Below are 26514 nucleotides of genomic sequence, written 5' to 3'. Positions count from 1 at the left end.
ATAAAGTGTAGAAACCAGGTCTTTCTTATTCAACATAACATATGAGAGGGACCTCATTTAATCTAAGGAGTTGGGTAGAAGGCACATCTATGGAAAGCAGGTTCCAATGATGTTGATTACTGCAGAAGAGGTATTCTGAAGAGAAGAGAGAAGCAGGTAAGATGTATTCTAAGACCTTGCTACTCAAAGAGTGGTCCCTGGCCCAGAGCACCAACATCTCTTGTGTTTTATAAATGCAAAATCTCAGGCCCATCTCAGACCCATTGAATCAGAAAATATATTTTAACAAAACACCCAGGTGATTCATTTGCACATTAAAATTTGAGACTCACTGCTCTAAGCGCGTGTTCATCTTTTAATAAAGTTGCTTCATTATCCACCTCTGAAAGCTCCTAGTGACCAAATCTAAGATTTCATGCAGGATCCCCTGGGAGCAAAGATTTGTGTATTAATCTGTTGCAACACCTACACCGGTTCCCTTACTAATGGCTGATCCACCATCTATTCCTGGCCCCAAGCCACACAACATCCTCCCTGCCATGCTTCCTAATTGGTAATCTGCCACCCATGACCTTGACCAGATGGTGTACTGCCTTGGGACCCCTGGCCTCATCAGCTGATTCCACACTTAGGCAGAACCACCATACAAAGGGAGGCCAGTGCCTGGAGCAGCCGTAGAGATGGATGGGCCCCCAAAGATTGTGGCATGCAATTAAAGGGAAAGAACTCTATTAAGTATTTTTATGAGAGGCCAAGGCCCTTTACAGATAGGGGTCACCAGCCCTGCTATTAATCTAGTCTTGCTCTGTCCTCCAAATAGAAAATACTTTACATATGAAGAGATATGAGGAGGGCACAGGGGCAGATGTGGAGTGCTTCAAATCCATCCGGATAAGTGGGAGTCCCTTCTACCCTCTATTTACCCAAGACAGGAAGGAAGGTTTGTCTCCATTAGTGATATCTTCCCTTTTGGGTAGAGCCAACTTGGGAGCAGTGTCTATGCCTTCTTTGTGATTAACTTTTGTTCATGCACATGGCTGTTTAATGAATATTGATTCTGGTGATTGCTTTGATTAATAGGGTCTGAGGAATTTCACACTTAATATCTGAGTTGAGATGAGGCATGTGGCATCATTTCAATTCTCAGGGAACCGGCAACTACATCACAGCCTCTTTTATAAAGTGTCTTAAAAGAAATCCTTTCCATGTTTCTGAATATTGGCCATCAGACATGCCCGACATCTTCAAGTCTGACTTTTAGTTTTGCATCAGCTAGCTGCCTGAGGGTGCAGAAAAGAGAGCTGAACAGTGAGACTGTGGGGGTGGTGGTTTAGGATGTGGGCTCTGAAGCCAAATTGCTTGGGCTTAAATCCCAATTTTGCTATTTACCATCTGCGTGACACTGAAATTACTTACCACCTCTGTGCCTCAGTTTCCTACATGTAAATGGGGATAATAATGTCTTCTGTCTCACCATTTTGTCATGAGGGTCACATGAGGTAACATATGTAAAGCACTCGGAAGAGCGCCTGGAACAGAGTTAGTGCTCACTAACGTCATTATCACTGATACAAATACCTACGTTCCAACACCAATTCTCTGACACTAACTGGGTGTCCTATGATTCCATTCAATTCTGACACTAACTACTCAGAGTTAGCACAGACCCAGGAAGTTAAGGGTAAAGTCCTTTTATTCTAACTACTCGTAGTACCAGATCCCACGAGATAAAGAGCAAGGTCCCCAAGATAGCCTTTATTTCAGATGCCAGTTGCAAGGGGGATCCCCAAATACCTGCACTTGTGTGTGACTTGGCTACAAATTCAGGGGTTCCAATGTCCCAGCCCCTCTTCAGGTTTGACAATTCACTAGAATGACTGAAGGCTACAGTTCTGAAACTGCCAAACACTGAAGGTACATAGGGTAAGTTCTTGCGGGAAAGGCACAGAACTTCTTTGCTCTCTCTGGGCATGTGACCCTCTCAACACATCCACTTCTTCATCAACCAGGAAGCTCTCCTCAGCGCCGGTTTTCAGTTTTTGTCTGGGGTTTCACTGTACTATCACCACTGATTAAATCACAGGCTGCTTGAGCGAACTCGATCTCCAGCCCTGCTCCTCGCCCCAGAGGTCAGGGGGTGGGGTTGAAAGAAAGTTCCATACTCTAATCATAACCATGTCTTGGTTTTTCTGACATAACCAGTCCCTCCCTTGAAAGTATTTAAGGCCCGTCAAGAGTCACCTCATTAGCATAAACTCAGGTATGGTCAAAGGGGCTCTTAGGATAATAAAAGACTCTACTATCACATGGGAAATTCCAAGGATTTTTGAAACTCTGTGCCAGGAACCAGGGACAAAGACCAGCTGTGTTCTTTATTATATCATACTCAATAAATATTCCAGCACTTATGTTGGGCCAGGTACAATGCTAGGCACTGGGGAATAATCTGTATTTTCAATGGTTTTCATTAAGCCACAAGCCTGCAGAACAGCACCATGCCTTGACCAGGATTCAGGATCAGCACCTTTACTTCACCATCATGACCACCCACACAGAACCATACCTCAAGGGTTTGAAGAACCACAACTTTTTTGGGCTGCAGGGCACCTGAGAACTTATGAAAACAACTCCACCCCTTTACAGATGAGGAAACCAAGAATCAATTGGCTCAAAGTTTTATTCAGTCAGTGACATATGTCATGACATAATCTGTACCTATTTCCATTCGCCATGAGCTATGGGATTAGAGACCTCAGCAACTGTGCCAAAGGTGAAAAGTAGCTATTTACTGTTCTTTGGATTAAGGGCCTAGTCATTCTCCTCTGCCCCACTACTATGGCCCTCAGAGTTGGCTTGGAAGACATAGGACATGACAGCGAGAGCTGATGGTCAGAGGAACAGACATCAGACATCCCTTCTCCCTTCTCTCCTAAGCTAATCAGCTCTCCTACCACCACCTTCCTCCCTGGAGGAAAGGTCCTAAATCTCTGGCAACTCCATTCTACTCGGTATTTGAGGAGGGGACACCCACCATGTACAGAGCATCCTAGTAGCTGCTGGGTACACAGAGCTGAGTAAGACTTGGTCTTATATATCTACATACGTAACTTGAATGAGAAAAAAAAAAATGTGAGAAATGTGGCACCAAAGGTGTAGTATATCATCAGAATATAGGGGAAAGAGAGATTAATTCAGGTGAGGAATCCTAGTAACACTGCTTTTACAGGGTACTAACCTTTCTGCTAATCTAAAGGCCGATGAGGAAGAACCCAAAAGCTAAAATATGCTGAGTGCTTGCCATGCTATGCAAATACACAATGTTTTATTTGCCTTCAATCCTCTAATTAAGGGTTTTCAAATGATTTTTATCATGTGCCCTAATTTATAAAACATGTGGACAATTTCATAAATATATATACATGGTTACGGGTGAAATGTGAACATATACTGACGTATTGTGTAAAGCACATAAAACACAGCAAGATAATAAAAATGACCAATTGGAAAACCTTGAAATTTCCCATAGATGGCTATTATCAACATCCTCTGTTCCTACCTATTCTTTATGACACTCCTTCGTTGAGGGGTGATGTCTGTGTTCCCTCCCTTTGAACCTGGGTGCAAGTTTGTGGCTACCCCAGCTAGACAGGGTCATAAAAGGAGATACCACTCTGCTTGGCTCTTTCTCTCTTGGGATGTGTGCCTTGAGGGCCCTGAGCTGAAACAGAAGGGTAGATGGCCCAGGCAGACAGGAGCTGACAGTCCCCATCAACTCCCTGACAGGATGATGCAGGTCCCAGCCTTTGAACCGACCCAGGTGACACCATGTGGAACAGAGACCAGCTATCCCTGCTGAGCTCTGCCCACATTGTAAAATGGTAAGTGGGATCAATACTGTCGGTGCTCTAAACTGCTAAGTTTGGGAGCGATGTGTTCTACAGCCACAGTAACTAGAAAAAAAACAAAGATGAGGTAAAATACTTCTAAATTATCTTACTTTATCAATGGCATAAAAACTCTTTATACTCTTAATATTATCATTCATAACAATACGTTTAGTGAGAGCAACGTAGTTGGATATACTTCATTAAAAAGCAAACAAACAACTCACGATGCAATAATTCAGAGTTGGGAGTTCTATGCCTGGTTTATTTCCCCGCTAGATTTTTTTAAAATTGAGGTATAATTGACATATAACATTGTATTAGTTTCAGGTGTACAACGTAATGATTCGATATTCATACATATTTTGAAGCGATCAACACAGTAAGTCTGGTTAACATCCATCATCACACACAGTTACACATTTTTTTCTTGCAATTGAATTTCTAAGATCCTAGTAACTTTCAAACATACATTATTATTAACTATAGTCACCATACTGCTATATATTCTATCCCCAGGACTTATTTATTTCATAACTGAAGTTTGTACCTTTTGACCCCTCTCCCCATTAGATTTTCATGGCAGACTTGGCCAAAAAGATACCTCATTTCATGAAAACACAATATAAACCTACGGATTGTACCCTGTAGTTAATGTTACTAACCCGTATTTCAAAGTGTCTTGACAAATCTTAATTATTTTGTCTTCTTGTCAGAGCTAAGTATATCCATTTTGTTTTTACCCCAAAATGTGGCTGAGAGCTCAGGCCAAGAGTAGACGACCTGGCCCCACCGTTCTCTTGATTGCTTGTCTGCTGCTTCTTTACAGGAATCTCTTAATGCCACGCATTCATTTAATGAGGAAAAGTTCAGTTACACCAGATAAAGAAGAGAGGCACTACTGCTGTAGTCACCTGTTTACTACCTCCAGAAGGCCCTCACCGCCCTCAGGATAAATAAATATCCAAGCCTCAAACCTGGCAGACCGTGTCATCTGCTCCCTCATATGCACCTGGGCGCCAGCCTTTCCAAATCACTTGCAGCCTCTGTTCAGTTCCTCACAGTGAATGATTATGGAATACATCCATGTATCTGAGTTGAAGTCAAATGCACAGAAGACAGCCGCTCATTCTAAATGTATGCGCACTTTGTCAAGGATGGTAGAGAGAAGGGGTCCCACGTACTTGTGTGACAACCTTACCCAAAACGATGGCAAAAATGAGCCAAACATTCCTTAAAGGTGCCTGAAACTGTAGGGTTGGGGGTGGGGGCAGAGGAGTCCTTGTGCTAACTAAGGAGTCTGTACCAACCACACCGTATTTCTCTTCTGACTTGGCGTGGATGGTATAATGGTAGCCACACCCCAACGGGTAGCCTTGACCACCTTTCCTTCAAATGTGTGATCTTTAAAGCCTTATTATCTTTTGGGGCGCCTGGGTGGCGCAGTCGGTTAAGCGTCCGACTTCAGCCAGGTCACGATCTCGCGGTCCGTGAGTTCGAGCCCCGCGTCAGGCTCGGGGCTGATGACTCAGAGCCCGGAGCCTGTTTCCAATTCTGTGTCTTCCTCTCTCTCTGCCCCTCCCCCGTTCACCCGTTCATGCTCTGTCTCTCTCTGTCCCAAAAATAAATAAACGTTGAAAAAAAAAAAAAAATTAAAGCCTTATTATCTTTTAAGTATGGTTCCCATTATCCCCTCGAACAAGACTGTTTATCTGGTACACAGCTTTACTTTTCTGATGAACGTCCATGGCAAAATCTAATTCTGTTACCCAAAAATGTCCTTTTGTAGACAAACCTTTAAAAGCTCATCTATTCTGTAAAGTAGGTATATTTATATTCCTCGTTTCCTTTAGGGATAGAGGAGGGAAATGGAGTAGGCAAATGCATTCAGCTCACCAGTTATTAATGTCGTGGATTACATCCTCCGCGGATTATAAGGGGTGTGTTTTTCATTCTGGGCCAACACTGACCGAAGTACCTGGGGAATAAAAACTCATTTTAAAATTAGCCCAAGCAAAAATAAATAATGAGGGAAGAAAATGCACTGTAAAAAAGAATAATATGAAGCAGGTGAAAGCCAGATAATACGGTTTTGATCAATCACTGCTTTGGACTGCCTTTTCCCTGCTTTCTCTGCCATTTGCATGCATAATTGAATGTTGCCTACTTGATGAAAAGGAACGCTTAGGAGAAAATACTGCCATCATGATGACCAAGAGTGGCTAAATTTGTGCTTTACTAACCTTCAAGGCTCCCTTGTAGGAAAGGTCTCGTTTTCAGAGTCTGTGCCCCCTTAGAATTTAGGTCTAGTTTGCCTTTCATGGATAGGCGGTAGACCTTCTAGGGAATTAGCTCTCTATACCTTGGTGTGTCCCTATTAGCCTATTAGGGATTCTTAACGGCATTTCCTTATGAAATTTCCTCAGACATCCACAATTTCCAGGAGATCTGAACATGACATTTCTTAACACTCATAGTTGCCTTTTCTCTTCCTTTCTCTTATTTATCCTTTGGAAAAGTATTTTTTTTTTAAACATTTATTTATTTATTTTTGAGAGACAGAGACAGAGTGTGAGTGGGGGGAGGGGCAGAGAGAGAGGGAGACACAGAATCAGAAGCAGGCTCCAGGCTCTGAGCTGTCAGCACAGAGCCCAACGCGGGGCTCAAACCGACGAACCGTGAGATCATGACCTGAGCCAAAGTCGGATGCTTAACTGACTGAGTCACCCAGGCACCCCTGGTGAGTATTTTGAAGATGTGGTCTCCTTCTTTTCCCAAATATATAGTGACCTAGACCTCTTCACTCCTTGGCAATCTCTGTGAATCTCTTCACTTCTTATCTTCCTTGTCACTGGAGTGATAGCATCTGAGTTAACTCGAGAGAAGATAGCATTAATTTTGCACACCTCCAAAAGAATGATAAGGCTGTCTGTACATGATGGCAACACAGCTACTGTGAGGACTGATTTATTGAAACATAAGGTTTATAGTACAGATACAAGAAAATTAATCGTTTGATGGCAAATTCGCTTTCCCCTCTGTGGTAGCGCCCAGTAGCTTAGACCTATATGTAGTGGAGTAATCCCCAGAAAGCCTTTTCTTCTGCCTTGCTAAGTAGCACTGTATATCAACAAACCTTATAAAATAATACCTCGAGGTGCCCCACTGGTATTCTAGAAGCCATCTTTAGGAGCCAGTCAAGCTCAATGAACTGCTCCAGGGAAAGCTCTGACCTTCCAGTGAGTTCCTTGCTGGGCTTCTGCTGACAAACCATTGACCTGAGGGGCAGAGGGCATTGTGTTTTCTTGTTCACCACTGGAAATTATAATATTTTCATAGACTCTCCTTAGGAAGACCAGAAAGTGCCTTCTTTTACTCCTTTTGTGATACTGTTAATTGAACTCCATGCAAAGTAAAATTGGTCTTCTACAGCTCCCTACACACGTGGGTTACACAGCAGATTTCACTACAACCAAATTGCTTTCTCCTTCGTTACATATTTTCCATTTTTTAATCTACACTTACAAATGCAGTCACTGAAAAAAAAAAAACCAACTAGCCTTTGGGCCTAATGTACTTTTTTTAATAATGATTTTTTTAAAAGGGAACCTACATTGGCCTGACTTCCTTTTGTCTGAATAAAAGCTTTAGCACAGTATAAAAGGGTTGCATGTGCTGAAATGTTGCCCAAGGATATGTGTTATTATTCCTCCCCCCTTGACCAGCAGGGTCTCCGTTCTCTTTCCCTTTCAGCCTTTTGTTTGAACAGATGGGATTGGGGAAGCAGGGAAAGAAAGCCATTCTGTTCTCATTAACTCTCCCCATACACAAACACAAACCTGGGCTTCAGGGACTCTGAAACGGGACAGCTCCCACTCTATTGCCATTGAGACCTGATGTACTGAGATACAAAGAAAGCCAGGCCCAGGGCCCACATCACCATTTCAATGAGGTTGCTAACCAGTAAAATTATGTTTATATACGTTTTTATAAGTACATTCTCAAAAAGATGTGTCTATATAACACAAGCAAATATCACGTGTATAGAAAAATCCACCTATTACATGTAGTATATATAATATAGTATTTTCAGAAATTTCTTTATCAGCTATGGTGATATCTTGAGTACAAATATATTTGTGATGAAATATAATGGTGTTCTGTGAATTATAAAATCCTTTCCCCCTTTATCACGTCTTCTCTCTATAGAATAGAGCTTAAATATATTGAGAATGGTGGGGTTCCTATTATCTCATGCTCTCTTGTTCAGCTGTAGTGTAAAAATTTTTATTAAGGTTTCTAGTTTGGATGGTCTTGTTTGTTAAAGCTCTTGACCAAGAAAAATGTCACAAAAAAATTTAAAAATATGGGTCCAAGTATTCAAGGTCTCTCTTCCGGGGTCCTTATACAAATAAAAGACTTTAAGAAATAGATACATATATATCTTGAGAGAAAGTAAAAGGCTTTCCAGAAAGAGCTGAGGGTGTTTCCCCCCTGGTGAGCTAATGCCGGGAAGTGCTATCTTTTGTTCTGGATGCTGGATTAGAAAGTGGTCTGGCCTATTTGTTAGATCATATTTGCTTTTAAATCTCCGTCCATCCTCATTACTATGATGAGGGTACTGAGGCAAAGATAAACAGAGCCTGAAAAGATGTCTTCTCATGGCCAGATGCTACCACATGGGCTTTTGACTCCATGAGCCCTAGGTCTCAGGAGGGCGAGCGAAAAAAGAAAATGCCCAGGAACAGATGCATTTATATTTCATAGCACATTCATACATGCAAAGTGCAGTCCCCAAGGAGCAGGACGCTACTTTTACTCTTCTAGGACTTCTAAAGGTGTGGAATGTGTAGAATAAACACGAAATGGGTAAAACTGTGGAGATGGTAAAAAGATCAGCGGGTTGCTAGGGGTTGGGGAGAAGGAGAGCTGAGTAGGTGGAGCACAGAGGATTTTTAGGGCCGTGAAAATATCCTGTGAGATACCATAATGATGGATACGTGTCAAAACATCTGTCAAAATACATTTGTCAAAACCCACAGAATGTACACCACCAAGAGTGAACCCTAATGTAAACTATAGGCTTAGGGTGATAATGATGTGTCAATGTAGATTCAACGACTGTAACAAATGTACTGCTCTGGTGGGGGAGGCGACGCGTGTGTGCAGGCAGAAGGTACGCAGCAAATTTTCACTTTCCTCTCAATTTTCCTGTGAGCCTAAAACTTCCCCTAAAAAATAAAGTCTATTTTCTAAAAAAGAAAAACAGTCTTTTTTTTTTTTTCAATTAAATGGATTTTGTGGCATGTCTCTTGGTGGGATCCCCCAAACACAGGGGAATATTTGTATCAGAAGACAAGCATCTCTAGGCGATAAACGATCCTTTGTAGTGCTATCAAATATTTCCTTGGAGTTTGTTATGAACACAAATTCGCCAGTTTACTTTTTTTTTATGCCCAAAGAAACCAAAGCACAAAATGCTCCAGGCCTGAGTTTGTGATCAAAAAGAGAAATTGAGTAGAATTTCTATTCCTTATTAGCAATTGTTAGGAACACAGGATTCAAAAGAACCTGTTGAAAATAAAACATTTTGTCAACTATCCAGATCACATCAAAACATGCTGATATTTAATATCCTGTTAGGGAAAAAGAAAAAAAGAACTCTGTTGTATACCATAATTGTTTCCTGCTGTATAGAAAAAAAAATGCAGATCTGGACTTCAACTAGAAAATCTTGGAATATCTTTCAATATTTTTATTTTCAAAATCGGTTCAGATGGACCAGGCTGAGGGCAGAGAAGATGGCTCTAAATTGGCCAAACAACCACAGGGAAAAAAGGCCAGTGATAAAAGGCAGCCAGTCCCAAGGGGGGGCTGTCTTGCAGGGCGCCGTGGGGGTCAGCACTGGCTTTAGTCCTATTTAATATTTTTATTACCAATCTGAAGGGGGAGGGGAGGCTGAATAAAAATGAAATCTGCAGATGGCTACTCATTACGGAGGATTTGCAGACCCCAGGAAGAGCAGGAATGAAATTCAGAGGTTCATTTGGAAAGGTGGTCAGAAAAAAAAACAAAGGCGGCTGGAAAGCAGTGAAATGGGGAATCCCAGGGCAACAACTCCATTGCAGCAGGTGAAAGGCATCTTAGGCTGCAGGAATTCTGAGAGCTTCCTGGCAGTGGTCAAGTTTTACCCCTGCTTATTAAGGAACGCCACACATTTTAGGTGTTCGGATTGGCAAGGTAAAGGTCTGCGAGATGGTCTTTAGATTGCTGAATTCAGTTTCAAGAAGACATAGGGAATTTAAGTTAGGATCTCTTCTCTGCCTTCATAATTGCATGTGCTCCTGCTGAGGGGTGATTTAAGGCATATGGATGATTAAAAAGACCAGTAGGCAACCAGGTCCGTGCCATTCTTCGATGTGCACAGGCAGCCCTCTGTCCTCAGAGCCTGTCACTCTGTGCAGCTTGGCTCCTGAGATGTACACAAAGCCTTTCTTCAGGAAGAGCTACCCACAGGCCTGGCCTCCCTTTGCTAGTGACCCATTCATTGAAGTGCTGCCCCTGCAAGTTCTGCAAGCTGTCCCTATGTGCTCAGCAGAGAAGTCATCGTCAACTGAGAAGATCTCCTCTTTGCTCGGAACCCTCCGTGGCTCCCAAATGCCTGTAGAAAATTGGCATTCCTTAACCTAGGATTCTGGCTGTCTCCTAAAGAGCATGTAAGTTACTGCACCATCCCTGGAGTCAAGACTGATCGGCTTCAAACTGCCTGACTCACCAAATGCCCGTTGTTTCAACTACCAACTACCAGGCACTTTCAACTACCAAACAGGGAAACCAGTATCTGCCTCATCATGTTGTTCTAAGGGTCAAATGAAAGAAATATACATAAAGTGCTTGTATCGTGTCTGGTACTCCATAAGTGCTCAAAGGATGCCAGCCACAGCTTTTTGTTTGACAATTATTCACAATGTATCCCTAATGCCCCTTTATCAAATGACCTTTCAAAAACAATCTTCCTGGGTTTATTGATGGCACGTGTTTTATCTTCCAGAAACTGGCATTTCTAGGAAAAATCTTTAATCTACCATATACCAGTGATCTTTTCCTGCAGAAGCTTGATGACCTACCTGCTCCATGTTGAACAGGCACCCATGTTTGTGGCTCTGCCTGCCTCACGGTGGACCAGCTTGTCATACAGCACCCTTCACTCTCGGATCTCAACCCAACCTTCCAGCCTCTCATCTTTCACACTCCTCTTGCCCAGGCTCCTCACAGTGTCTCCTACAGGCACACCCCCACCTTCGTCCAACACCCCCCCACCCCGCTGCCACCAGACTGGTTACCCACGCTGTTAGTTCACACACCTGGGGTTTTCATGCCTCTGTGTGTCACTCACAACGCTCCTTCCGTCCTGCCATTACTTCCTCACTTAGAAACAAAATCTCATTCCCTTTAAGGCCCCATCAAGATGGTGCCACTTCTGTGAAGCCTTCCCAGGAACTACTCTGCTCTACCCCTTCTCTGAGGAAACCAATCTCTTCCTCTGGGTTCCCACTACTGTAACTCCCAACAGGCCCCGTGGCTGTCTCCATCTCGATTGTGAGGGCTCCTGCGGTCAGAAGTGTGTCTTACTCAACCTACACCTCAGGTTCCTGGCACAGAAGTCCTTAATAAATATTTGCTGAGTGTTTTAAACTTGTTAACTCATGAATGGCAGCTGTTCTTGCTGGAGAAAGGGAAGAAGCTCCAGGGAATCCAAGGAAAGGGGCAGACAGGTCTAGAGACAGGAGAGCCTGGTCTATCCACTAGGACCCCCTGCTGGACAGAGAAAGTGAGTGCAAGTAAGCAGCTTTGAAATTGACTTTGGGACTGGGAGCCCTTTCCCCACGGGAACTGGGTCTGGGTTAGCCACAGAGAAGCACTGGAAGTGAGATTCCAAAATGCAATTTCACAGTTGGAGCCACCTTCCTCCTCCAGCATGGCAGCAGCACGTCTGTCCTGGGGACAGGCACACAGACTGTGTAATCAGGCTCAGCTGGTAATCAGGGAGCTGCCAAACAGACGCGAGACTAAATTACCTTCCCGTCCCGGACAAAGTGGCCTTCTCGATGAGGGTTCAAACCAGTGATGGTGGAAAAAAACAAAGGAAGGCAAGTGGCAGCTGCTACCAAACACCTGGCCAGTGGACGGCTCCCAATCCGTCCTTATTCAACCCGCAGACCCTCTAAAGCCAGGGTTGCTTAATGAGGAGCGAGCGTTTCAGACCAAAGGTATTTGGTGCCAAAGTCATCGTTAGAGGAGGAAAACAATTTATGCCCACAGTGACAACAAAAGGGGCAGAACCAATTTCCTGTCAACAGCCTGCCAATGGCCGACCGAGTAAACTTGGAAGAAACAACGTGCCTCAGTTTCCCTCTTTTGTAATTGAGAGGAATGTGCCCTCACATCCAAGATTCAGATGGTTAAGATCTTTTTGGGATTGAAGATCCCATTTCTGTTCCTGCATGTGTGTGTCCTTAAGGGGCTGGAAGGGACCTTGAAATTAGGAGAGAACCATGTAAGTTCATGAGCTGTGGGATAAAAAGTGCTAGAGGAAGGAAGGAAAGCCCAGAAATCAAATAACTCCCTAGGAAAGGGGGCATTTCTGAGGCTTAGAGGGAGAATGAGGCTGCTATACTCGATTTGTAGTTACTAAGGACTTGGAATACCAGGTACATGCTGTGCACGGAGTTTGCAGTGAGCAAAAACAACCAGAAGCTTACCCTTGCTTTCCTGAAGCTTATAGTCTGGGGGGCAAACAGCCATTAAACAAATCTTCCCACGAGTAAATGTAAAACGGCATCTCTGTGTGCCATGAAGAAGCAAGGAGCTATGGGATTGGCCGTGGGGGACTTGATCCAGTTGGGAAAGGCCCCTGAGAGAGTGGCACCAGAGCTGAGAGTTGAGGGGACAAGTAGGGTTCACTCCATGTGGAAGGGAAAGAGGAGCGTTCCAAGCTGCTGGGACAGGTGGGCAAAAAAAAGGCTTCTGCAATTGCAAGTAGGTCTTACTATTCACTGCATCAATTATTGTGTGGCTCAGACATTTTATACTCTAGGTCAACAGAAGAGGGCCAGGCTAGCTGCAAGGCAAGGCTGCTTTCTATTATGGCGGTGGGTGATGAGGGAGAGGTTCTGCCTGAGTAGGATGGTAAATGTCACCCTCCAAAGGGGGCTGGAGGCAGGTCCTGTGTTTCACCCTGCTGTCTGGGTAACAGGAACAAGGTCAAGAGGTTCTGCTATAGCTTGTGGGTAGCAGCCAGTGAGATGGGCAGGACTTGCTCCACGGAAGGGATTCCAGACAGGGCCTGTGACATTGCATCATCCGTATCAGTCAGCTATTGTCACAATGATGCTGAAAAACAAGTCAGCTCGGCACTCAGTGCATCACACTAGCATTTATGTTCATGGTCTACAGTTTTTCTGCTATTCAGCTGATCTAGAATGGGCTACATGGGAGGCTTTGCTTCAGGCTGTGGGTCAAGCAGGGCTCCTGGCTCCAGGTTGGGTTCGGGCCCATTCCATGTGTCATGCTCAGATCCAGGCTGAAGACTCAGTGCTACCCAAGGCATGTCCTTGTCACGGCAGATCACTGGATGCAAAAGCAAGCCATGCAAGCACATTTAAGGCCTCTGTTCATGTTGTGTCTATTAACATTCCAGTGGTCAAAGAAAGTCACATGGTGAAAGTCAACACCAATGTGACAAGGATGTATATTGCACACACAGTGGGAAGGGTAAGAAATGAATATTTGCTTAACAATAATGCAAATTATTACACCATCCTTAAGACCGGCATGTGGTTATTTTAGGATCAGAAACTAGTGCTCTGGAAACTCACTATTTGTATTGTCTGCTATTATTTCCTTTTTGTTCTCCCTTAGTGTTTAGTTAAATTCTTTTTGAAAATGTCAGATTGTCTCAGCTGTTATGAAGAACCAGGAGAAACACTTTTGTCTACCCTTGAGCCTGAATTTTAAATGGAACTGAAGGACCCCAGGGTGAGAATCCCAAGTGAGGTGAAACACGGGGGAACAGTTTCTAAGAATTCTTGTTCAGTAGTCACCCCCCCTCCCCCGCACCCCACCCCCCCCCCCCCCACACACACTTTGCATGGATTCTCCTTCCAGCATTCTTCTCTGCTCACTCCTTGGAGGATTCTGCGGTTTGAGTTCGTAAGAAAACAGTTTCAGTGTACATGACATGTCAGGCTACAGCATGGTAGAAACAACGTGCTATCCATCCTAAACCAAAATGCTTCCAGCTGACTTGCCATTAGCAAGACAGGCCTCCATAAGTACTGCCAGTTGCTCCAACCATCAAGGCAGGGCCCTACACACCAGGTTTCAGGCATGTCTTCATGTCCAGCTAGGGCAAGTGAAGTTAACCAACACTTTTATTTTAGAAAGTGAAACTCAGGAAACTGATAAACACTCCCACACTGGTCCCTGAGAGGGAGTGCTGGAGACGGTCAGGATCTGTCACTAACACTCAAAACGCAGGTCAACCTCTGTGTCACAGAGGGTAGCCAGAACCTCTCCCCATTCTTCCTTATAGCCAGTGGCTGCAATTTGCAAGAGCGTTCCTCAAACTTTAACGGGCTGAGGACTCACTTAGGGGTTTTGTTAAAATACGGATTCTGATTCACTGGGCCTGGGGTGGGTTGAGTCTGCATTTTAAACAAGTTCCCAGGTTTTGACCTGCTAGTCCACCAAACACACTCTGAGTAGCAAAGGATTTGGAAACCTCGTTCTGTTCCTTCTAGGAAATGAAGGGAATGAAATTGCTACTTTAGGTGTATCAAAACGTCAAAGTACGGGATAACCTTTTGTCAGGCTTTGGTGGGGTCAGGACTGGCTGCATATGGTTTCCAGTCAAATCAGGGAAAAGGGGAAACATTATTTAGAAGCGGATTCAGGCTCAATCTCAACTGATTTAACCTCACTAAATTCATTTAACCTTTATCTGCTTATAAAGCACTTATAACCTGAGTTGTCTGCCAATGAAACGGCTGTTTCTGATGTACTGCACTTCCTGCTCCTGAAGGTGCTAGAGAAGGAGTGAAGGGACTACTGATGAGAGAGGGCAGGGAGGGTTCCAGCTGTGTGCAGAAGGTGACCAGAGGACCGACCACTTACCTTCAAGGTCTTGGTCTATTTTAGACTGCATATGTGGTTTCTGTACAAGGTATGATTCTAATTTGTGATTTATCATTTTTGTTGTGAAGTGCTCAGAAATGGAAGATGCTGTAAAGCAGTGCACTGCATTCAATGGGAATGCATTCTAACCCCGTCTTCCCTCACAGACTTTGTATTCCTAGGCAATCACACATTTCTTAGAAATAGGGGGCAGATGTGAACCTTGGTGTTTTGCACACTGACCTCAGGGTCTAGAAGGGTCTAGAAGGGCTCTAGAAGAATTCACGTGGGGTAATGTGGAAACAAAGTCTAAGAGACCCAGCAAGTCAGGCAGGACAGTGTCCCCCTAGGAGCCAGAGCCTGTGGGCCCCAATGCTGGGGCCTGCCACTTGGATGGCTGTATGTCTCGGACAGGCCATCACCCTCACTTTTCCCATAAGGGCATTAGAGAACTGGATTCGATCCCTTTGCTTTGTTTTCCTGTCTTTTAAGCTGTGGAAGCCTTTTGTCAAATAAAGTCTAAAGATGAACCCAATAGAAAAAAGCAAAGCTGCTGGGCACCTGGGTGGTTCAATTGGCTAAGTGTCCAACTCTTGATTTCGGCTCAGGTCATGATCTCACGGTTCAGGAGATGGAGCCCCATGGTGGGCTCTGCGCCGACAGTGCAGATTCTTTCCCTCCCTCTGTCTCTGCCCCTCCTCACCACAAAGTAAATAAACTTAAAAAAAAAAAAAAAAAAAAGCAAAGCTTCTCTCATTGGAGCAGGGAGCCTAGAACTTTTCTATAGGGTCCTTAACAATCCATGAGGCACTGTGGAAGCCAACAGCTGAAAAGACACAGTCTGCAAACCAAAACAAACCTCTGCCCTAGATGACCTCAAAGGTCCCTCCTGTTCCAAGCTGGAGAGATCACCTCATTTGCAAGAATGCCCTCTAAGACTGCATAAAAGGTGGGAATTAAGACTCTCCCAGCAGTAGGACACCTGTCTGTGAAAGGTTTGGGCCCTTCCTTTTTGCTCTTATACACATAGATTCAGGTCTTCAGGAATAAAGAATACACGATAGGGACACCTGGGTGGCTCAGTAGGTTAAGCGTCTGACTCTTGGTTTTGGCTCTGGCCATGATCTCATGGTTGGTGAGATCAAGCCCCACATCGGGCTCTGCACTGACAGTGAGGAGCCTGCTTGAATTCTCTCTCTCTCCCTCTTTCTCTGCACCTTCCCAACTTGTGCTGTCCCTGTCTCTCTCAAATAAATAAATAAACTAAAAAAAAAAAAAAAAAAAGAATACATGATAATAAAATCCTGATCACGGCGTACTGTTCACTAATGTCTGTTTGCAAGGGACAACAAACAAATTTTCATCCATGTTAGGCAAAAAGAGGAGAATTTATTGGTTCACATATCCAACCTCAAGGACAGGAGGAGCTGATCTAAAAGCAACTTTCAAAACTTCTCTCTCTTCCTTCTATCTCTGCTTCTGTTATGTGTTGATCCCATTATCACCTCCTGAAGTAAGCAGCATCAGTTCTGGACAGTCATTCTTCAAGCTTAGTAATTAGACAAGAGTAAAATACCCACTGACATACCATGTCCATTAAAAGACATCAAAGGGAGGACTCTGCTTGGACCGTCCTAGGCTGGGCATCCTTCCCTGGGATCTACTGCTCAGGACAAAAGCATGGTATCCTCTGTGATGGGTAGAATCCACCGGAGCCACATGGCTGGCTCCAATGTGGCTGTTACGAAAAGGGAAGAAAAGAGGAAAGGAAAAGAAAAACAGCAGATGTCCACTGTATCTGCCATTCTGAACCTTCCTCAGTGTGGGTCCGTTGTGTGTTTAAGCATTACTGCTCATTAAGGCTGCACACAGCCTCCACTCCAGCCAAACTACGCTGTCTCTTGCCTTTCGTTTTGTCTCCCTTGCCTAACATGCCCTTTCCTTCCTTCTCAGCTGGTCTACGATCTCACCATTCTTCAAGGGATAGTGCAAATTCAAACTCCCCCAGAAAGGCCTCTTCTTCCAACCTGTACATTCTTTCCTTTCCAGGAGAAAGGGTCTCCTGTCTGTACCTTCAGTGGTGTGTTGGAAAATGTTTTAAAACTGCTCCCTTGAAAAACGAAGAATCAAACAAAACCCTGATTTTTCATTTGTCAATTTCCATGGTGTAATTACTCCCACCACGGTCAATTTCCTGCTCTCAGCATGACAGTCACTGAATGCAGAGCTGGAAAGAGGTGTGCAATACAGCAACATTACACAGAATTCCCATAGCATTCCCACCATACAAATACAACAGATCTAATCTCAAGAACATATATGTTAATAAACTGTAGTAAAATAATTAGAAACTTTATGAATTTTAATACATTTTTTTAATTTATTTTGAGAGAGACAGTGAATGCAAGCAGGGGAGGGGCAGAAAGACGGGGAGAAAGAATCCTAAGCAGGCCCTGGGTTGTCAGCACACAGCCCGATGTGGGCCTTGATCCCACAACCGTGAGATTGTGACCTGAGACAATATCAAGAGTTGGACGCTTAACCAATTGAGTCACTCAGGAGCCCCAGAAAGTTTATGAGTTATGAGTATTTACCAACTTTGTGTTTAATGTAATTTAATTGTAAGTTTATATTATTTTAATATTGGCAGTGTTTAATAATCATCTCATAAAATTCTTAGAAAACTAACAGCTACGGTTTTGACTTTTCTAGCATTTCATTTAAATAGAATCATACAGTAAGTAGTCTTGTATCTGGCTTCTTTTGCTAAGCATAATGCTTTTGAGATGTATTCATGTTATTGCATCCATCAGTAGTTTGTTACTTTTTACTGATGAAACATAGTATACATCACGTGAATAACACCACAAATTTTCATTCACTCGTAATTTTGGTTTCTAGTTTTTGACTATTATGCATAAAGTTGCTGTAAACATTTGTATACAGGTCTCTGTGTGGACGTAAGTTTTCACCTGTCTTGGATAAATATCTAGGAGACTGTTGTGTTCTATGGTGAGTGTACATTTTTTAAAAGGAACCACATAAAGGTTTTCCTAAGTGCACTTACGATTTTGCATGCATATCAGGAATATAGAATTCCAGCTGTTCCATTTGCTCTCGAACACTTAGTGTGATCAGTCTTTCTAATTTTAGACATTCTAGCAGGTGGTGTAGTGATCTCTTACTCTGATCTTGATAAACGCTTTTCTAACAACTACTGATGTTAAGAACCTTCTCATGTGCTTATTTGCCATTCACCTGTCTTTGGTGAAGTGCCAATTCAAATCTTGTGCTCAATTGTCAACTGGGTTGTTATTGTGGAGTTGTTTTATTATTGAGTTGTCAGCGTTATTTATATATTCTGAATGCAAGTTATTTATCAGATATAGGGTTTATAAAAATGTTCTCCCAGTCTGTGGCTCTTATTTTCTTAATAGTATCTTTGCCCAACCCAAAGACACAAATATTTTCCCCCACATAACTAAAACTATTATATTTTAGCTCTTATGTTTAAGTCTATTTAATTTTTGTGTATGGTATGAAGTGAGGTTTGAGGTCCGTTTTCCCTTATAAATACCCAATTTTTTTCTAGCACTGTATTTTTTTTTTGCATTTTTTAAACTTGTTTTATTTTTTATTTTTTAAAATTTACATCCAAATTAGTGAGCATATAGTGCAACAATGATTTCAGGAGTAGATTCCTTAAGCCCCTCACCCATTTAACCCATTCCCCTCCCACAACCCCTCCTGTAACCCTCAGATTGTTCTCCAGATTTAGGAGTCTCTTCTGTTTTGTCCCCCTCCCTGTTTTTATGTTATGTTTCCCTTCCCTTATGTTCATCTGTTTTGTCTCTTAAAGTCCTCGTGAGTGAAGTCGTATGATTTTTGTCTTTCTCTGACTAATTTCACTCAGCATAATACCCTCCAGTTCCATCCACATAGTTGCAAATGGCAAGATTTCATTCATTTTGATTGCCGAATAATATTCCATTTTATGTATATGTGTGTGTGTGTGTGTGTGTGTGTGTGTGTGTGTGTGTGTGTGTATATATATACACACACCACATTTTCTTTATCCATTCATCCATCGATGGACATTTGGGCTCTTTCCATACTTTGGCTATTGTTGATAGTGCTGCTATAAACATTGGGGTGCATGTGCCCCTGTGGACCAGCACTTGTGTACCCTTCGGATAAATAGTAGTGCAATTGCTGGGTCGTAGGGTAGTTCTATTTTTAATTTTTTGAGGAACCTTCATACTGTGTTCCACAGTGGCCACACCAGTTTGCTTTCCCACCAGCAGTGAAAAAGAGATCCTCTTTCTCTGCATCCTTGTCAACATCTGTTGTTGCCTGAGTTGTTAATTTTTGTCATTCTGACAGGTGTGAGGTGGTATCTCATTGTGGTTTTGATTTGTATTTCCCTGATGATGAGTGATGTTGAGCATGTTTGCATGTGTCTCTTAGCCATCTGGATGTCTTCTTTGGAGAAGTGTCTATTCATGTCTTTTGCCCATTTCTTCACTGGATTATTTGTTTTTTGGGTGTTGAGTTTGATAAGTTCTTTATAGATTTTGGATACTAACCCTTTATCTGATATGTCATTTGCAAATATCTTCTCCCATTCTGTTGGCTGCCTTTTAGTTTTGTTAATTGTTTCCTTCGCCATGCAGAAGCTTTTTATCTTGATGAGGTCCCAGTAGTTCATTTTTGCTTTTGTTTCCCTTGCCTCTGGAGAGGTGTTGAGTAAGAAGTTGCTGTGGCCGGGGCGCCTGGGTGGCGCAGTCGGTTGGCGTCCGACTTCAGCCAGGTCACGATCTCGCGGTCCGTGAGTTCGAGCCCCGCGTCGGGCTCTGGGCTGATGGCTCAGAGCCTGGAGCCTGTTTCCGATTCTGTGTCTCCCTCTCTCTCTGCCCCTCCCCCGTTCATGCTCTGTCTCTCTCTGTCCCAAAAATAAATAAACGTTGAAAAAAAATGTTTAAAAAAAAAAAAAAAAAAAAAAAAAAAAAAACAAGAAGTTGCTGTGGCCAAGATCAAAGAGGTTTTCTAGCACTGTATTTTTTAAAAGTCCTTATTTTTTAGAACAGTTTGAGCTCCGCAGCAAAATTGAAAGGAAGGTACAGATAACTTCCATATCCCCCCCTTCCCCCTGCACATGCATAACTTCTCCAGTTATCAACACTCTCCACTAGAGTGGTACATATGTTATAAGTAACAAAGCTACACTGACACCCCCAGTCACCTCAAGTCCACAGTTTATATTAGGGTTCACTCTTGGTGTGGCCCAGTCTGTGGGTTTGGACAAGTGTACAATAACACGTATCCATCATTATAACAGCATACAGAGTATTTTCACGGCCTTAAAGATCCTCTGCTCTGCCTACTCATCCCTCCCCTTATTCTAATTCCTGATTTTTTACTGTCTTTTTCAATGACTAATCTTCTTTTAATCCCATCCAGTATACTTTTTATTTCAGACATTTTATTTTTCATGTCTAGAAGCTCCATTTGAGTTTTTTACTGGGACATACTCTTGTCATTTAGACCCTTAAATAATTTGACTGGTCCTTCCCAGTACTTAATTAGGCCATGGAATTTCTTAGAACAACCTACCACAGAGTAGGGAGTTTGAAATACATAGATGTGGACCATCCAGCTTATTAGTTGTGTCACCACAGGAAAGTCACTTAACTTCTCTGAGTGTAAGAACGATCACCTATAAAATGGGATTGAGTGATAATGCTCACTGAATGGGCAGGAATTTGTTGGAGCAGCAAACAGATGGAAGAGGTATTTGTGGCCAAGAGGCCCCTCCTTCAAGTTTTAGAACCTCACCGCTTTGGAAGCTGGTTTTAGTCATGAGTCAGAGGAAGGATTAGCAGTCCCTCTGCGTTCGGAAGGAGTGGCAGAGGAATGTTTTTGGATGCTACAAGTCCAGACCATACACTGCAAGGTACAGTGGCCTGTTCCCAGAACACTGCTGAGATGATGATCTAGAGGATGTCATTCCTGCTCTTGAGAGCCCACAAGTCCCAGGGTGCCACCGCAACAACAGCAGAAGCTCTGCCCCATGTTCCTCTTTGGTCATGTGTCCACACCCTCCTCAGCACTTGAGAACTCTCCACAGGACAACATCTCACACACACTCAGCATCTCGCTCTAGCAGGCTGGTTGTGTCCTGAATGGGGATAATCAGGGGAGTTTAAGAGAATGGGTGGCTACCAGCAAAGGACCCAGCAAACAGGACAGGCAGAAGGACTAATCAAAGGGCCACAGGAAAGGTAAAAGAACCAGGCAGGCTGGGGGGGCTTGTCTTGGAACAGTTAAGGACAGGGTGTCTTTCCCGGTCTAAACTTATCCTGCAGCCTGTGAGGCAAGGAGACAGAGCTATAAAGAGCAACAAGCTGTACAACAAGCCGTGAGGCTAGAGAGAGAGGCAAAGCCAGTGCTCACATACCAAACAAGGAACCAATTCTTCAGGTTCTTCACATACTCTTCAGATTCTGTGAGCAAGATGAAGACCATTGCTATTTAAGTCACAAAGACCACAATGCTGGGTAATGTCCAGATGGAGGGAGTCTCGATCAGCACATCAGCAGGAATCTTTTGGTCTAGCCCGGGTTTTCTCAACCTTAGCCCTAGTGACATTTTGGGAACAGACAATTCCTTGTTGTGGGGACCTGTCTTGAGCATTGTAGAAAGTTTCATGTATCACTGGCTTCTGTCCACTAGGTGCCAGTACACGCCAATCCCCTCCCCATGACTTGAGACCACTGAAAAGGTATTCAGGCACTGCCAAACAGCTCCTGGGTTGTCACTTTGCCTTTGGTTGAGAACCACTGATCTGGCCTTCTGGACTTAGACCTTAGAAAAACTGACGGCACTAGCAATCACATTTCCTGACTTCAGAGCTCAGTGTGAAATACAGGGACCTCTGCTCAAAATCCCGTATTTATGTCGGTTTACTGATACCTGTGAAGCAAAAAGCCATTACTTATATAAAAATTTGCCCCAAGCCCTTAACAGAGTGTAGTGGTTAATTACACACCGTCCAGAGCATCAATCCCAGCTGTTCAGATTCTAGCTTCATCGCTTACTACTGTGTAGCATTGGGCAAGGGAATTTCATCTCTTTGTGCCTCAGTTTCTTTATCTGTGAACTATGGATAATCACAGGGACTACTTCATGAGGTATCTGAGGATATATATTTGTTGTTGTATGTGACGCACTCAGAACAGTGTTTGGCAAATGGTGAGCCCTAAAGATGATCTATTCTAGCACTTGTCAGCTGGCGGGGGGGGGGGGTCGGGGGGGGTTGTGACGGTGTTCCAAGTGTTCAAGTGTTATGACATTAACGGCACAAAGATTCCTTTTTTTTTTTTTTTTTATAAGTACCCAAAATAATAACTTAAATATCTTGCCACTTAAAATAAAACTGCTTGAGAGCCTCCAATTAAATAGGAGTACACATGGCCCTTAGTGGGGTCAGACAGGCCAGCTCCTGACTCAGGCACTCAGATTATCACTCAGCTGCCACAGCAGTCTGGGCTACTGCAGAGCTTTCAATTATCTTTACTCTTAGTCATCATGTTTTCTAACCTGTGCCTACAACACATTATTGTGCAAAGACAAAAAATACAAGGAACACTGGTGCTAAGACACAAGAGGAAGCATATGAATGTTAACTAATTCTACAAATGTATCTTCATAAATCCATGAGTTTACTTTATTCAACCCAAATCCCAATTCACATATCCAGATACAGCCAACATTTCTAAAGTCAGAGTCTGAAATATACTATCGTAGTGAATTTAACTGTTCATTTATTAGGATTAAAGAGACTACTATGTTGTATTACTTGTCCCAAAGAGCTTACAAACAGCCTGACGCACTCACCCAGGTGGACACTGTGATTGCTTCCCCCATTCCTCTCTGACTTTGGACAATGACGCCTTCCTGGCAGTCCAGGGCTTTGGGGGAAGCTGATCCCACCAGAGCCTCAGTGATTCAGTATAAGTGCATCCCCTGGACTCTGGTTTTCAGAAGTGGGGACATGACCTAATTTTAACTTCAGAAATTGGAGAAGATGGTTCCTGGTGGTTTCTGGGGGGAAAGAACTCACACTGTCCTCCTGGAAGTGGAAGAGAAAACATGGAGCCCAGGAGTTGTTGGCAGTCATCTCTTAACAACCAGGCACAGCCCATAAGAATATGGTTGAAGACATGAGAAGGTAGAACAGAGAGATGGAAACAGAAGAGATCCTGATGACACTGTCAAGCAGACGAATCATACCAACCCTACAACCCTCCCCACTTCAGTAAAACAAGCTAAACCAGCTTGCACTGGGTTTTTCTTATTTGCATCCTAACATAATCTTAGCTTTAGCTCTCCTATTTAGAAACAAACTAAAAAAAATTATAAAAACTAAATGAGCTAACTGCAAACTATGAGAATGATCAACATCACATCATAAAAACAGTTTTTGTCTATTTTGTTTGTACAGCCCATAGCTTAATTTCAATTTTCCAAGACTTTTGCTTCCAGCCAAAATGGAGTAACAAAGACCAGTTTACACTTGTACCTGAAACAACAGCAAACAATCCATAAAAACACCGGAAATAATAGTTTTTGAGACACTACACATTAGGCGATGAAAGAGTGTGATCCCCGAGAAAGGAAACCAATGATGTAAGCCTTACAACTGCCCCAATATACTGCCTGCAGAGAGAGCTTCTAGGTGGTGGCACAGGGAAGGATAACCAGAGCAGGGCCTCTGCACTGAGGAGGAGGAGCTGAGGGTCCAGGTCGGCAAGAAGGCCACAGTTCACAGGCCACTGCAGCAGAGAAGAGAGCTGCACAGAGAGAGAACCATGAAGGTCAAGTCCTGAGGGCCCTTCTCAAGTCCTGAGCAGAATACTGATGAGTGCATGTGTAGAAGGAGAACACATGAGACTAGGCAAAAGAACATTTCCAAAGGATTAGACTAGGAGGAACAGTACCTAGTGCTCATACGGCCTAAGAAGGCCAGTTTCCACTAGCCAAACTGAAAAACCTCGTAATGGTGAGACACTGGGTAGACTGCTCAGAAGAATCCTGCCTTGGCAGTGGAGAATAATTAGTCTCAGGTCAAGTGTTGCTCTGGTCCTGCCAAAAAAATACCTTAACACTGAGACTATAATGGAGACTAAACGATTCCCCCCCCCCCCCAAAATTAACTTCATCACAGAACAAAGTTCAAGAAGACTTATCACAGCACCCAATTAAATAAAATTCACAAAGTCTGGCATCAGGTCAAATATTTGGCTTTTTCAAAGAAGCAGAAAATAAGACCCATAATGATGAAAATTGAAACTGACCCAGATATGACACAGATGTTAGACTTAGCAGACAAGGACATTAAGATAAGTATTATAATTGTATTCCATGTATTCAAAAAAGTAATTCAAGGAAGACGTAAAAAGAGTGAAGCCAGACTTTTAGGAAATGAAAGCTATTAATATCTGAGATGAAAAATACACTGGCTGGGATTAACAAATCCTGTATCTTGGAGAAGAAAAGACTGGTGAACTTGAAGACACAGCAATAGAACTATCCAAAAGGAAACACAGAAAAAAGAAGTTTAGAAAATGGAAAGAGCATCAGTGAGCTGTGAGGCAACCCAAGTGACCCTATTTGTATGGGTGGAGTTCTTCAGAGGGGAGGAGGCAGAAAAATATTTGAAGTAATAGTGGCTTAATACGTAACAAATTAGATGAAAAATATAAACTCAAAGTTCCAAACAGCTCAACAAACTGCAAACACCAGGAACATGAAGAAAACTAAATGACCAAGTCACTAAATCAAGGCAAGTCAGAACCAAATGGCATAACACTAAGGATTAAAAGACCATCTTAAGAAAAGCCCGAGGTAAAAAAGAAAATTATGTACAATGGAACAAAGACAAGGATGACAGCAATTGCTTGTAGGGCACAATGCAAGCAAGATGACAGCAGACTAACTCTGAGGTACTAAAAAAAAAAAACAAAACCAAAAAACAAAAACAAAAAACTGACAGCCTAGAACTTTTATCCAATGAAAATATCTTTCAAAAACAAAAGCAAAATGAAAACATTTAGAGACAGGCAAAAGCTAAAACAATTGTTAACAAACTGATACCACAGAAATGGCAAAGGGAGTCCTTTGGGCAGAAGGAAAATACAGATGTGCAATATGGATGTTCACAAAGCAGTGCAGCCTAATATCCTTCATGAACAAAGGTGCAAGAATTTTAAACAAAATTCTAGTACATTTAATCCAAAATTTATAAAAAGGACAGTATATCATGACTAAATGGGGTTTATCTTAGAAATCCAAAGTCGATTTAACTTTGAAAATCAATTTGGTAATTCACCTAATCAACAAAGTAAATAAGAAAAACCATATGGTCAAAACTCAATAGATGCAGAAAAAATATTTTCAACACCTATCCCCAAAAGTAAATTCAATATCCATTTCTGATGAAAATTCTCAGACAACTAAAAAAAAAAAAAAAATGAACGTCCTCAACCTAATAAAGGGCATCAATGAAAAAAATCTATAGCTGCTGTCATATTTAATACTGAAAGACTGAATTCTCTTCTCAGATGATCAGAGACAAGGCAAGGATATCTACTTTCACCACGTCTATCAACATGGTACTGAAGGTTCCAGCCAGTGCAATGAAGCAAGCAAAAGAAACAGAAGGCATCAAAATTTCAAATAAAGAAATGAAATGATCTCTATTTACAGATGACATGACTACGCAGAAGATGCAGTGGAGTCCATAAAAAAAGCTTCCAGAAACTCAAAATTGAGTTTAGCACATTTATAGGATACAAGCCCAATATACAAAAGCCAAGTATATCTCTATATACTATCAACAAAAAATGGAAATCAAAATTTTAAAAGCTTATCATTTTAATCATCAAAAACATGAAATAGTTGCAAATAAATCTGACAATATATTGAAATTTACAAAACACTGCTGAAAGATTATTAAAGACCTAAATCTATGGAGAGATCTGCCTTGCTAATTCATGTTCCAGAAAACTCAGTATTGTAAGGATGTCAGTTCTCCCCAAATTGATTTATACATTTGACACAATCAAAATCCTGATGAGCTTTTTTAACTTGATGAGCTCATTCTAAAGTTCACATGGAAATGAAAAGAACTTAGAAAAGACAAAACAACTTGAAAGAGGAGGTTGGAAGGTAACTACTCTGATTTCAAAACACTCCAAGCTACAATTATCAAGTCTATGTGGTATCGATATTTTAAAAAGATAAACAGATCAAAGGTACAAAACAGAGCCCAGTAATAGACTTATAGGTATACATAAAACTAATTTTTGACAAGGTGCAAAGGTAATTGAGTGGAGGACAGACTTTTTAAGTGGTGCAAAACCAATTGGATATCCTTACGCATACACATACACAC

The 26514-nt window shown here is 42.5% G+C and overlaps 1 long non-coding RNA gene across 1 annotated transcript in view; it reads right to left on the bottom strand.

The window, feature by feature from the left end:
- Positions 1-26514, bottom strand: part of LOC147578273 (uncharacterized) — a 110024-nt gene that overhangs the window by 80708 nt on the left and 2802 nt on the right. The window contains exon 2 of the long non-coding RNA XR_015255018.1: positions 5781-5862. This is a non-coding gene — a long non-coding RNA (uncharacterized LOC147578273). The remainder of the gene's footprint in view (positions 1-5780; positions 5863-26514) is intronic.

Source organism: Puma concolor, chromosome C1 (genome assembly GCF_028749965.1).
Source record: "Puma concolor isolate L17-30 chromosome C1, mPumCon1.1.hap2, whole genome shotgun sequence".
In the NCBI taxonomy this organism is placed as follows: domain Eukaryota; kingdom Metazoa; phylum Chordata; class Mammalia; order Carnivora; family Felidae; genus Puma; species Puma concolor.
The sequence above is the reverse complement of the archived record's forward strand: the minus strand, read 5'-3'. Positions and strand labels throughout refer to the sequence as shown.